Here is a 15,325-nt window from a genome sequence, read left to right as displayed (position 1 = left end):
CAAAATACAGTTTGTTTACAGAAAAGTGCTCAAATTTGCCCATAATAAGACTCAAAGAAATGGCCTCTTTTTCACCTGCAGGTTGATTTTTTTTCTCTATTTAATTATTAACTGTTCCTGCTGCTAATCAAAAAAGTTAGTTTAAATCATGATATTATGAAAAAAAATTTTACTAAGCTTCAGAAATGCATATGGAAGAATGCATGATCTGCAGTTCAGGGATCAGGCACTGAAGAGCCACACTGGATGAGATGGAAAATCAGCACAGATTTGTATATATCTGTTACAGCAGCCAGGATCAGGTATCTCAGAGGAAGTTTAAAATCTTCTCAGCAAACAACCTCCTACGTGGTAATCTACTTTTCCTCTCTACCTGTTATACTGCTATTTAGTAATGGTTGTTATGCTAAGATTCTGAAGATTTTATATCCTTTTTTTTTTCTTCCTGTTTCCGTTGTCTGTTTATATGTATTAGAAATGTAAGTGATACTCAAAAATATTTTTAAATTTTATTATCTCTTCTAGGTCTGCTGCATTTTATTTATATGATTATATATATCATATCACAAAATATTTTAATATTTTAGAATTTACCACGTTCTGATTTCATTGCATAGCCCTTTACTTTTGTACAAGGCAGGAAAGAAAAATTCTCAGTCTATCTTTAAACAATTTATTTCATAAACTGCTTTTTTGTCTTACTCATTTCCTGTTTACTGTAAAAGGTCTTCTCTGTCTCTTCAGAGGGAATTCACAATTCAACACAATCTGTCAACTTTCATTTAGACATCCCCTGTTCAAACTGTACAATGGAGTATATACTGTAACTGAGACTATAACATGGCAAGAGGTGTTGATATAAAGAGTATTTCATATATTTATAGAGCAAAACTGCAAGTGTAAACTAGGCAGAGACTAAGGGATGAGTAATAAGTGAACCACCGACAAGGGATGTTCCTGTTAAGGCCTGCAGAGAATCAGCTAGTCATGCCAGGCTGCTGTCTACCCTATTTTGAACTGCAAGGTCACATGAAAATACAGATGACAACTGCTCTGGATGTTTTCCTAAAATTCTGCTCCCGGGCTCCCATGGTGTCTCCAGCACTGATGCACCTCATTACAGCCATGCAGCCCTGGCATTAGAGGGTGAAATCTCTTCACATGCTGGGAGTGATGAGATCAGTACCGACGATGAAGATGAGCCAGGATATCTAATGCTGCAAAATGCCTTTGAGAGCATCTGCCCTCTCATCAGCACACACAACTGCTCTCCATCTGTGCCATTCTCCATCCTCTGGGGCTGCATCACCCCTTCACCAATTAGGCCATTATGCTGCTGAGGACAATTTGTAAGTAATATTTTTGGTGCACCTTGTTTTTCCAATTACATTTGTTTGCCACTTAAAAGAAAAAGAGAGGGTGAGAAAAGAAAGAAAAAAAAGTATTTGCAATGAGTTCTTGAAACAGTTTAAATAGAAGGCTTGGTCTCAACTTTTCCTCTTTAATTATCTGCTTCTGCTACTTGGAATTTTCAGGGCTGTTTGAGCCCTGTAATAACTTGTGTGATTTATAGTTATAATGATTTATTCCTGCTGGAGGGGGGGGGGAAACCATGCTGATTGCTTCTCTCTTGTTTTTGCTGTGTCATTCCCTATGCTCACAGTATGTATTGCAATGGGTTTTCTAAAAAGACAAAAAACTCCAATCAATATCATTTTCTAAAAGCAAACACTTGATGTACACATTGATACACAAGCTGCTAACTATATCAGACGTGAAAATAAACACACCTGTTGAGTGTATGTATAGATGCTTCAGGTTTTTTCCCAGAAAAAAAAAAAAAAAAAGTCATTTTCCATATATCAAGAATCTGATGTGTTCCCTGCTATTTTCTTGCTTATACAGACCAATCGACTGCAATCTAAAATCTCTGGGCTTTTTACTATGCCCTAGACTGATAGTTTCAAGGATTTTCCCTTAATAACTTCAAGCCATTTTTCTGATCATTGCACTGGATGATGGGCCCACTAAGTATACATACTTAAGCTTGATTGTTCGTTGGCTGTTTTTTGCTCCCAGACCAACCAGTTTGCATTTATACAAACTGCAATGATTCCAGTAGAAAACAAAAACGGCCGAATGTGGTTTTATGTGGCTAGTTTGTGTCCTTTGACTGAAATTCATTCACACCTTTAGAGAGAGACAAGAAGTACATAATTTTGAGTGCTCAGGAGGTGGTTTTTGACGTACTCAGGCCCCCTGCACAAAAAGGAACTTTGCTCTTCTTTCACTATTAGCATTGTGCCTGCAAATAGAAATCATATTACCTTCAATTGCATTTACTATGCATCAGTGGCACACTACTCAGGTTTATTCTCTCTCAGGTTTGTTCTGCATTTACTAGAGGAGGGTAGGTTTCACTACCCAGAAGATACATTTCTTGATAACTTGTAGCCACCAGTAAAAAACTAACATAAATTATTGGTGACAAAAAACCACATGCATTTGAAGTGTGGAGTGATTTTATCACCTCTGTCCAGTGTCTCCAGAAATTATCATTGGTGATGATAGGAAATATTTGTGTCAGGGGTAAACAAACGAGCAGGTAGAGATGGTGAACACCAGCTCTACACTCTGCTGCACATTAACTTGTTTTCTTGTCTAGGAATCACTCCACAGATTGACTAGTTTTGTTTACCAGCCCTCCTAGACAGAGTTTGGAAATGAGAAAAAAGTGTGTTACATTTATTTATTATATTGTTTTCTTGCTTCAGTCCAATCTCTGCAAATCTTCTGTTTATTTTTCTTTGTTGCCTTGTACCTGTGCTTGCAGCTTGAGGCTGCTGCCTCTCACCTTTCTACAGAGAAGCCCAAACCCACGCTCTCCTGTCTCAATGCTGTGACTCTTCTGAGGATCTGGCTGTCAAGGGAGGGGGGTCACTACCAGAATACCAAGCACTCCCAATTGCCACCCAGCTCCAGTAGTCTTGGAAGCCAAAGAAATCCTCCTGTATTTTGTGATACTTAGTGGATTTGCAAAATCTTAGGCTTTGCCTATTTTTCACTGTCCTTTTTTATTTGCCTATGGAATAAACCAATTGAAAATATTCAAACTAAGAAATAAGACCTGTTGTGTGCCCAGAAAGAAATATATCTGTTAAGATCAGTAACAATTACATGACAAAACCCCTAAGGACTAATTAGTAGAGTCAGCAAACAAACACTGGTTTTCTAACAGATTTCGTTTTTTGGAATTATTTTTCCCCCTCTGATAATCTGGCAGCTCCTCAAGCATATTTCTTCACCTCCTAATATTTTGAAAGGCACAGTCACTGTCTCCTGCATCTTTAGCACCCACCAATTCCACTCAAAATATCAGCAATGAAGATGGATATCCCTGTCAGGCATGACTTCATCTCCTAGTGGAGCAAGGAAGGCAAAGCCAGTATCATAAATCACTTTCCTTCAAGGGTATAGTCAAGTGACATGAGAAGTTAAAGGTTTAAAATAAAGTTTCAACTTCACCTGTCACTTTCTCTGTCACAGAATGACAAAATCCCAGGGGACACAGTCCAGCTCGAGGAAGGAGAGAGAGGCTGCATGGTCTTATGGTCCATATTGCCAGCTATCTCCAGGACTAGTGCTAGTCGTGGTCCTTGGAAATGTTCAATGTGATTCTATGTTTCTATGGCCAGGAAAAGCCAATTTGCAGCTGTTAGTATGTTTTCAACAGTTATATAAATTCCTTAGCCTGAGAATTTTCTCTGATAATGCATGAAGGGCAAGAATCAAAGCCCAGCAAGTCCATGGATCACATCTCAGTAGGCTTTGATTCTCTTTGGACATGACACCCAGCTGCAAAATGAAAGGGGAGAGCTGCACAGAATATTCAAGAATACTATAGAAAGGAGGATAGGGAGGGAGGGCTGGCTGGAAATACCCAGCACTTTTTCAGGTCTGTAAAAACAGATGACAAACAAAAAATAAAGCAGCTGCCAGAATGACCTTCCAACACAAAATGTTTCCCTGCATCAATCCTAACAAAAAGGACTTGTAGTAGGTCTCCAGTAGTCTCTTTGAGCAAGCCAAAAACCAATTCTTCATCTTCTAAATCCATGGGGGCTTTTTCAGCCTTAAGAACGGCCAGTGTGCTTTTGGGGTTGGTTTCCCAGCAGTGGAAAGAAACCAGTGATAACTGAAATGTAAACTGTAAATGCTGTAGAAAATCTATTATCCAAACTGTGACTCTTCTGCTTTAGCACTAATCACTGCAACACTGCCTTTGAGTCTCAAATTTATTTACTGACCAAAAGGCCCCTGTAATTAAGCCACAATTTTGCTCCAGAAAGTGACCCTAGGTTAAAAAAAAAAAAAAAAAAAAAGAGGGAAATAAAGGCATCACATGCTTCCACATAACTGCAAATGATATCTTCAACTAACCTCATACAACATCATGAATTGTCAGTGAGATTGCAGGGATCTGGAAGGTGGATTTGGACTGCAGAACCATAAATCCTATGGGACAGCAGCTAGAAAAACACCAGTCAACTTGCACAGCCCAAGCCAAGCTGCAGAGCTGATAGGTACAGCTAAATCATGCTGTAAATGTATAAAGTGAAAAAATGTTCCAGATGGTGTGTTCTTCCCCTTAAATCCTCTCAGGTCTCACCTGGGGATATGAGTATCTCTAGACACAGTCATAAAAAAAGAGGCAATACCTAAGAAAAGAAGTCTAGTATAAAAAAAAAAAAAAAAAAAAAAAAAAAATTGAGATCATACTTGAGTGGTTTACTGGAAAAATCTTAAACTTTCCATACGTATTTTTCTTTGGTTATCAATAGCCTATTCTTCTCTAATTTCATAACCTAAGCAAGAAGGGAACATATCAAACAAATGTTGTCATAAAAAGTCAAAGACATTTTATGCTTTGCTAAGATCCCATTGCTGAAATGTCTGATGTTAGAAACAATAGAGCAAAAGATTTAAATGACTAACAGCTATTTTAGAATAAATGCGTCTTGCATAAGTTGCATATACAGTAAGAAAATAAAAAAATTAAGGAAAATTGCTCAAATAAAAAGCATAAGATGTGAATTTCAATAGATTACAACATGTAGGCCAGCATATTCTAGCTGCTATTGCTCTATTTGGCTTAAAACCCAGAAGTATTTAGGATAATTATAATTACAACCAGTAAGAATTTCCACGGTTGTGGAAACATTAATATTTCAACATTGGTTTTCATGCTGAATCAGAATTAAAAAAAATCAAATTCTTCTCAGTGAAAAATTCTTAAAAATTATGATTTTTAGGTATTCCATATAGATACTGTCAAAACACTGCCCTAGGTATATTAATATGTGCAGCATTTAGTAGAAACATAGCATTTAATTCATTATTCCAATGCAATTACAAAGTAAACATGAAAGGAATGGGAAAATTTAACTCTTTCAACTCACAAAATAGAGTATTTTGATGTTGAACAAGAATGTTGTGGAGGAGATCCTAATCACTGTGGAAATGTCTGCATGCTAGCTAAGTTTTGACACCTTCCAGCTCCACTTCTCTTTGACAATATCCTGATCATGAAGTCTGTCTTTCCTTCTTGTTTCTTTCCTTCCTTTCATTTTTTTCTTTATATGATAATAAAATAATAAATATGATAATATAAAGCAATTTTACTAGTATATGTGATAATTTTTTTTTCAATTTTTTTTCTTTCAATGCCTATAAGGAAGCCTGCACATCTTAGGACTAATGTGCAAAACTGAATCCTCATAAAACCCAGGCAAGGCAAGTAAGCAGATAAAATGATGGACAAAGAGAGATGTGCATTTCAGAGGAGAGCTACTTTTAGAAGCAGTGTAGCCCTAGGTTTTAGACTAGGCTTGAGAATGTCATGCTTCTGGAAAAACAGCTCAGTGCATCAGTTCACAGAAGAGATTGGCCAGCTAAAGTGCTGTGCATAACCTCAACTTTTATGTCTATTTCTGACCACAAAACTGATGCCCGTGGGAGTGCAGGTACACCTGCAGTAGTCTGTTAATTCACATCAAGGCACACTCTTCTTGAGGCAGCTCCTGCCTGTCCCAGCAGCCTGCCTGGCTTGCACCCTGGAGGCATCTGGGCTACAGAAGGGGCCCTTCATGAGACACTCCTGGGTGTGCAGGTGTTCAGGCCATGCCATGGACTTGGTCCAAAGTAAAAACCCCTGGAGCACCAGATCCCTTTTTCTCCAGTCTGCTTCTGCTAAGCTAGTGCAGATGTAGCTGTAGAATTCCACATACCATCCACCAAATTTAGAATATTCCTGCAAATCCTTAGTTGAGATTGGACCTTTTGAAAGTATTTGTGAAGCATGATCCTTAAGAAACGTGGTAAAGATGCTATGGAGACATACATGTCTTATGGCCAACCACAGCACAGGTGTCCCTGTGTTATGTATCCATGAAGGTGATGCTTATTGGAAGGTAGAGAAGTTCTCCTGCACTCCCTGACCTGTCTCTGTAGCCCCTTAGTCTGCTTCTCCATGTCTGGAAACTGGGTCATCAGGCAGGATGTCTCCTGTGACACCCTCACAGTAGACATGTCAGCTGCACTGGGAGGGGACCAGCTCTCCTGACCACACTCACAAATGCCTAGTTCATTGAAAACCCAAACTGCAGCCCACAGAAACCTGCTGTTCTCCCTCTGACAGACAACTGCACCAAAAGCTTTGCTGAAAGTAGGAGGAAATAATTCTTGGTGGTGATGTGTGCCTCACCCCACAGCAAGAACCACAGTTCTACAGCCCAGCTCATCCTGTCCCTGCTCTGCACGGGCTGGGCTCCCCTGTCCTGACCTACATGGTCCCCAGAGGGAATGCTACAGTGCCTTCTTGTGCAGCTCTGGGCACCTCTGCCACAGCTTCAAGTGGCCTGCCTCTGTGGGGGACAAGCAAAGGAGAGCAGCCTCCACACCCAGGCACCTGCACGTGGTGCCTAAAAACGGGCACTGCAGGGATTTGCTCTTCACTTTTCTTTTCAATAAACTGTCTCTGATAATTGCCTTGGCTTTAGAGCTGAAGGCCTCTGGAGTAATGAACAACTGTTATTTCTAGTACAATGGGATCGTTGCCTGTAATGTTATCCCTTAATTGCTACTGTGGTGCAAATTATGAAAAGCAAGAATATCCAAATATAGAGATGCTTGGCCCTTGTGACAGGAAATTAAGGTCTCTTCTCCGGCACTGCTGCATGCCCTGAACTCCCACTCAAGTCACAATGAATTACATACATTCAATATTTTGAAAAACAAGCTCTTAACCTCTACAAACGAGCTTATAGAGTTCATATCATGTGTGTTCTGGCTATCCCTATAAATGTCCAATCCTTTTTCAGATCCTACTACTCCTGGGTATCCTAGTCCCTTCAGAGTTCATGGCATAACTTGGCTGAAAGGGATGAAGTATATTTTTAAGAAATAATGAATAAATCTGTTGATTATTATCTTTTGAACTTTTAGTGGTTTGGATTGATTAATTGGGGTTTTTTTATGGTAAGAAAAAGCAAGAAAATATTTCTATATCATCCACAATATAAAATCATCTATCTTCTTTCCTATTTTTGACATGACACCTTGAAAGTCTACCATTTTCAGCATCTTGGATAGAAGCTTTTCCATACCTGCTCATGACTTGCTTTGGTGCTGTACTCTTAGAAGCAATAATGACCAGAACAAACTTAGACTTCTGAGAATAAGTGTGTTATCTCTACAGTGCCTTTTTAATATTTTAGGAATTAAGAGTCTAAAAGCTTAATCTCCACTGTGAAGTGTCTGAAAAGCATGGTATTGTCAAACAAAAGCGGTAAACTGCTGAGGAAAGTTCCAATCCTTCTCTTACTGATGTCAGTGGGAATTTTGCCAGGAAGCTCAGCATGATAAGGGTATAGACCAAAGCAATCAGTTCTACAGATGATTACATGAAAAGCCCTTCATTATAGCATGATGATTGAGTATTATTACAGTCATGAGACACAGACATCTTCTGGAATCAAAACCAAGAAAAAAAATGTATTAAGGCTATTCCTCCTCTGAGTTGGGCCTGTTTGGCAGTGGCCTTTCATCAGATGACTTTTCACATGTTAGCACAGCTACTTTGGTTTTGGCCACAGCCTGATATGCACAGCAAAATGAGCCCAGATTTCCTGCTGCACAGTTCCTCTCTGCTAAAGTTCTCTCAGCCCATGAAAGCTGTGTCGTTTCGTAAGTAAAATATTTCTGGCAAATTCAGGAACATTACACTTTGTTGTCCATCTTCTCACTTCAGTTAAAGCTCAGTCTTGCTCCACAGGTGCCTCTTCCAGGCTGGAGAAGGGCAAGCAGTTACCGCTCGTGTGTGATGGCCGATGTCTCGATGAAGGGACACTGCGACACACACCCCCAGAGCCAGACACCCGCTTCTGCAGCCTCACCCAGCCTGCCCAGTGCTCGAGGTGAGAGCAGGAGGGAGCAGGAGGTTATGGCCATGAATTGGGCACTGAGGGCACAGATGGTGTGTGCAAGCTAATGGGGCGCCCTTGCAAACACGTTCGGGATCTTCGTGTTCTTCAGGGAGCATTTGTTAGGCAGACACACTGATGTAGTTTTGCACAGTTCATCCAAGAAAGTGAAGTTGCACAGTACCCTGCAAAAGCAAAGTCTGTATGAAGATGGGAATATGACTAGAGTTTGTATTAACTTTGGATTAAAGTGTTTTATTATTACTTTTGTGTAAGGAGGTTAATTTTCTCTCTGTTACTTGGGGGACAAACAGAAGCCTGTGTTCCCTACTGAAATCAGTCCTTTTTCAGCCTAGCAAAACCTGTATTAATAAAGACAAAATGTAAATATTTATAAAACATGCACAGTCACATCACTCAGTGTTACTAAAATCATTAATAGTGTCTAGTTCTCGTTTGTATTGTCATAGTCACAGGAAGCTGCAGTGATGACAGTAGGAAAATACACATCCACAGCAAGCTTTAGATACATTTTGGAAGGATTTTCTTCACTACTTTACTTAGGAGGGGAGTTCTAATAGTGCATTTTAATTTATTTTCCACATATGTATGTTGCATACATTTCTTATCTGAAAGGAACTGTGAAACTCTCCCACTGCTTCTTGCCTGAAACTGCTCTCTGGATTGCAGTTCTGATTGTCTCCTCTTGAAATTATCATTAAAATGGTACACTGGCAAAAAAACATTTGGCATGGTTGGGGGTTCTGAAATATTTTCTGTTATTTTCATAGTAGCAGTTAACAATTCCCTGAAGCTATGCATTCGATTAAATATCTTTTCTTTCTGCAGTCCTCTAAAACAGTGGCAAAAAATCACTGCTATTTAATTTTAACCTCTCAAGTGATGGGCAAAAATCAGTAGCCTAGCAAGCAGAAGTGCTATTGTTTGTGCTAAAAGGTCAAGACAAAAATGTGCTGAAAACTTTCTGGATACTTATATAAAGAGATGAGTTATGACTTGGGAGTTATTTATTGCACAAAAGAGTCTGTATTTGACCCTCTGCATCCTGCTCTCACATACTTTATGTCACTTTAAGGAGAGGAATAACTATTTCTCAAACAAGCATTCTGATATTACAGAAAGATAATAGCTACCTCTCCGTTTAGATGAACTCAAAAATGTGCCTAGAAAATCATTTTTCATCTGCTACAGAAATGTCAGACTTCCAGCTTAAGCAATAGCAGTATGAAATCCTTTTCTCTCTTTGACCATGTACTAAAGAGCCAGCACATGAAAAGCTATTGGGTTTATTTTCTATGGGCAGCTACCACATAATAATGTGGTAATACCTTTTGTGGAAATCCATCACACAATATATGCACTACAGTTCAGAATATACCATCTACTCTAACCTATACTATGCCTCAGTTTTCGAGATCTTTGTAGTGAGCAGCTCACGTGTCACATGGTGCAAACATGCTGCACCTCTCAGTTGGATGGATGTATTTCTGGGGTGCTACAAGCTCAATTAGAGTGCAACATTAATTTCATACAGAAACCTTTGGAAGTGAGAGCTCAGACTGGGTTTAGGCTTTGTGCAGACCATAGTGGGAGGGTATAAAGAGAATCTATGTGTTTTATACAAACAGATTTGACACACTCCTATGGTCTGGAAGTGCAATTAAACTGCCTGTCTACCACCAGCAGTTTTAAGAGGGGGAGGTGAGTGGGTTTAGATGGAACCTCAGCTGTCCTTCTTGTGTTTTTTAAGACACAGGAAAAATTTCTAGGTAAAACAGGAGAAAGCACAGCACCTCTGTCACATATCGTGCAAAGCTGTCCTGTCAGCTACACAGTACACCAGAAGGCATCACTGCATCCTGTGTCTCCTACAGTATAACAAGAAAGTCTGACAGACAAAGCTTTTGCTTTACTCTCACACCAAGTAAGAGATCTGTCTGGACTAGGCAACCAAGGTGAAGCAAAATGCCTTCCTTTTCCTTACCTACTGCTGTGGATGCATAGAAAGCGGATTGCACACGAAAACATGACGAGAGAGAAAAAGCTTCTTATCTTTATTAAACTCTCAAACTTTGCCACCAAGTTTCCAAATTCAAAATACCTTCTTTTTCTGCCTCATCTGTCTCAGCCCTGACCACCAGCAATCTCATATCTGGGTCCTGCAGTGAGCCCAGCTGGGCTGGCACAGCCTCTGGCAGCAGCTGAAGTTCAGGCAGGTTCAGCATCCCACCTGCAGGGACTCTGGCAGGGTCAGGACTCTGGCAACTGATCCAGAAATCTAAAGGGCAATGAAAATGTTTACAGCATTAAAAAAAATTTTATTTGTGTTATTAATTATTCTTTCTCTCCAACTGTATTGTTTGTATCAACCATTTCTGAAATTACTGTTCTGGAAGCAAATGCACTTGCATTCTCACAGACTGTTTTTTTTAATTGATGGTCTTTCTCAAAATCATAGAATCACAGAATCTTAGAATGGTTTGAGTTGGAAGGACCTTAAAGATCATCTAGTTCCAACCCTCCTGCCATGGCCAGGAAGACCTTTCACTATACCAGGTCGTTCAGGGCCACCATCCTATGTGGCCTTGGACACTTCCAGGGATGAGACATTCACAACTTCACTGGGCAACCTGTTTCAGTGCCTTACGACCCTTATAGCAAAAAATTTATTCTGGATATCTAATCTAAACCTGCCCTCTTTCAGTTTAAAGCCATCCCTCCTTGTCCTATCACTACAAGCCCTTGTAGAAAGTCCCTTCCCAGCTCTTTTGTAGGCCTTCCTTAGGTATTGGAAGGTGCAATAAGGTTTCCTCTGAGCTTTCTCTTCTCCAGGCTGAACAGCCCCAACATTCTCATCCTGTCTTCATAAGAGAAGTACTTTTCAACACCTTAAAAAAAAAAAAAAAAAGGAAGAAGAGCTGGAGAGGTGTTTATGATCTAATATCCTTCCTAATAACCACAGTAACCTTAATCTTCTAGAGAAAATTAGCATTTGTCTCTTCCCTGGTGTAAATCATTCTAGTCCACTTTCCCAATTTGCCTGATGGTGAAATATTGCTAAGCAACACCACACTTGCAGGTCAGCTGCCACTTCATGACTATACCAATGTCAATTTTTTTAAGGCCCACACTATATTTTTTTCAAAGATTATGTTGCCATTTAAGAGCATTTAAAACTACTTAGCTAATCTTCCTACTGTAATACTAGCTCTTGCTAAGTCTAAAGCTGCGTTGCTATGGATGAATATTGCTTGGAGTGTCTAAATATTTGGAAGTAAAACCAGCCATTTTCTTCAGTGGTATAATGAAGTATGGTATAAGATCAAGCCTGATTTAAATTATAAGTTGTCCTTTCTCTTACTCTGCCTGCCTTCCCTGTTTTTCATGCCAACAGCAACTGTTTAATTTGACTTGAAGGAAAGCTAAACAGTTAGCCTCAAGAAGCAGATGAATCATTCTAATATCTGATAACTTTTCCAAATAAAGGCCTCTCTCTCCAGGAGCCAGTGTCAGTCTCCATCACTTAACAAGCTTATCTGAGCCCATGCAGTGAGCAGGGACATGCTCACACTGAAAAGCTAATGGTGGGATTTTCCGTGGGTTGCCAAACTGCTGAGTAGTACAGTGATATTCCTGACTCCCAGACAAAGTTCAGCACACAGCCTGTGCCTGAGCAAGCACTGAAAAGTAACAGGTATAGGACAAATTGCAAAAGTTCCAAACCACACAACCCCCAAAAGTGGAAGGTGCTCCTCAGTGGGCCTCCACTGGTGCTGGGGCACCTCCTGCTCCTGCTCTGCTCAGGTGCTCTGGAGGTGCCCTTCCTCTGGGAAGCCCTGGCATGGCCCTTGCAGTTTGATCCAGACACTCACCAACTTCAAAGTGCCAACTAAACATGGGTGTTCATAAAAGTAAGCACTTGGATCCAGCAGAGAGACCTTTTTAATGCCAAGTATCTCATTAAATTGTTAACTTCCTTGCAAGCAGCACTCCGAGTAGCAAGAACAAGCATGGGAGATAAAATTCTCCGGCGACCTGTGCTGGTAAACCAGGACTCCCAGAGCCAAGTGCTCAGGGCCGTGAGTTGAAGCAGTGCTTGGCTTGCACCCAAGCCCCAGGAGCCCAGGGAAGCCCAGGCAGAGCCATGGAGCAGGCTCCTCTTTACGCCCTGGTGGCAGGTTTGCTGGGCAGCATCTCCCTCTGGAGGCTCTCCCCAGATCCTGCTTCCCATCACCAGCCCCAGCTGGGCAGGACAGTCCACCTCAAACCATCATCTGAATGTGAGACTTGGGTGAACCTGACTTCTCTTGGTGCATTTTAACAGATGTCTGGCTCTAAATAGTATCTTCAGATTCAAAGAGCATTCTGTAAAAATAGCATTTCAGGAATTGTTTTTCTAAGCTATCACTGAGTCTGGGAACCTTTCAGGATGGTAAAATGATACCTTGTTCTCCGATCCTGATCATTAGACACACACTTTTCCTAAAAGTATGGGGAGGCTCATTCTATGGGATCAGATGAAATTAGAAAGTCAAAGATGATGATGCCAAGAACAGAACCTAATCAAACACAAACATTACAATTGTCATCATTGTAATAGTATTTAAAGCAATTTTTCTGGTAAATTATCCATGTGTTTTCACTAACACAGAGGTAAGTCATTCAAGCCATTTTAATTATATTTTTATATCACTGTCTCATTTTTTATTTGCTTGGATGTTTTGTTTATTGGATCTTTGATGGGATCCATACATACTGAGGTTTCTCATACTGCTCTGAAGCTACATTTGCTTATCACAACCTTCAAAAACTCAAAGATGATCCTAAGAAAATTGAAAAGATGGAGCCAGAGTTTTCACAGAGATCCAGTGACTCCAGTAAACCTCTACAGAGCCCCAGGATCTCCCTCATCACAGGAAAAGCAATATGCTGCCTGATTTTTTTTAAATGGAAAAGACAGAACACTCACATGCATTCAGCATGATAAAGACTGAAAGTGAAAAATTTCTATCCAGCTTCTAAAATGTCAAGCAAAATGTCAGATAGCACTGTAATAAAAAAGGAACACCTAACATAAAACAGGAGTACTCTGATTAACACATTGCTTTCTAATGAATGTCACACATTTAGCAAAACCACTGGGCTTCAGAAGTAATGAAGTAGTGACTGGATGAAAAAAATCACAGCAGCTCACCAGTAACTCCCAGAAAAGCTCCTTTATGAAGTGCATCTTTATTTGGATACTTCTGTAACTGGACACATCTTAGGATCACATTCTCTCATCAAAGGGTAGATATTAAGACCTCACTAGAGGCAGCGGATCTTTACGGATCTAAGAAGAAAAGTTGGCATTCATTGGTGCTCCTCTAGGGAGAAGGGAGAGTAAAAAATAAAAAGCTTTATTTAATGGTGTTCAGCTGATGGAGAATGACAGACCTTTGTAGAGATGGTGATCCAAGGTAATTAAATTAGATGATTGAGACTTCTCTTGCTGCCACTCACGACAGAAGATCCAAGGAAGAGTGGTCATCCTAAAATAGTTATGAATCCTACAAAATAGGTCCAGTGGAATAGGCTCCTGTACAGTACAGGAAACGAACTTGAATTAAATCCTGCATAGCAAAATTTGTCTTGCAAATGAGGAAAGTGAAATTTGCAGAACACATGCTTGATTTTTTAATCAATTATTATTACCACCCTGCAACCCGAGGGAAGTCTGCTATCAGGGAAACACAAGACCAAGGATGCTTCTGGCCAAAAAAAATCTGTAGTGAAGGCAGACCATTCATGGGATGTGAAATAAACTATGACTTGCAATTTTTTTTATCTATCTCACTGCAAATGGTCCTAACTCCTAACACCTGCTACCTTTAACGCAGTCCTCCAGTAAGCTGCTTGCCAATGTTAGTACAAGTGTTTACTGTACCACAATCACTCTTCTCTTTTTCAACACTGTGCTTTGAGAGACACCGTGTAGAATGTTTTATTACCCTCTAGACATTTTACAATGTCTAGTAATTTTATTTTTTTCCCCTCAGAAAGATGTGGCATTATCCGCTTTGATTTTATACTTTTAAATTAATGTGTGCTGCTCTTCATTCACTCATACTTCAGAAATTCAAAGAAATCCTTTTCTACCATTTGTATCAGTAATTGACCATAGCTAAACAGGCAACTTACTGAATGGCAATGGTGGGATTCCTTGCTTCAATATATTAAAGAATTGCATCCTTTCTCCCCTACACATTTATTGTCTATTTACAGATTTATTGTCTCTTTAGCTAGCTACACAGTTGTTTTTCTTCAGGTGTTTCTCAACTGGTTACAAATACCCAAAATTCTTTATAGAGGATCAGACCATTATTCTGACCTAAGGATCATGTGTAGGTCTTTTTACATTTTTTTTTTAAATAATTGATAGAATTTGTATGCAGTTCTGTTGGTACATGATTATCCCACTTCTTTTTGACAGCCTCTGTTAACATCCCATTTGAATTCTCAATAATTTGGTGTATATTGCTATCCTTTTACTGTCCATTTTATTGGAATGCCTAAAAAACCCTGACATTTTTTGGAATCAGCTTCCTTTGAAGTTCAACAGGATATAAACACCTACTGTCTTCTGCATCTTTTCATAGGTGCATCCATAAAATACTGTGCATTTATAATATAAAAATAATCACCTGGCAGAATAACAGCAACCCAGAGGGCCAGGTATATAACTGCTTAATAGATCAGAGCTATGGACTCATAAAGAACAGAACTGTAGAATTATCTATATCTAAAATGACACAAATTGTCAAATTATAAAACCACAACATTTG

The 15,325-nt window shown here is 39.6% G+C and overlaps 1 long non-coding RNA gene across 1 annotated transcript; it reads left to right on the top strand.

The window, feature by feature from the left end:
• The first annotated feature begins 688 nt into the window (after nt 1-688).
• Nucleotides 689-9,223, top strand: LOC132323760 (uncharacterized). The gene is made up of 2 exons (XR_009485430.1): nt 689-1,349; nt 8,333-9,223. It is a non-coding gene; the product is annotated as an uncharacterized LOC132323760 (long non-coding RNA).
• The last annotated feature ends 6,102 nt before the right edge of the window (nt 9,224-15,325 follow it).

This window comes from Haemorhous mexicanus, chromosome 2 (genome assembly GCF_027477595.1).
Source record: "Haemorhous mexicanus isolate bHaeMex1 chromosome 2, bHaeMex1.pri, whole genome shotgun sequence".
NCBI lineage: Eukaryota > Metazoa > Chordata > Aves > Passeriformes > Fringillidae > Haemorhous > Haemorhous mexicanus.
Note: the sequence above shows the minus strand (reverse complement) of the source record. Positions and strands in the feature narration are given on the sequence as shown.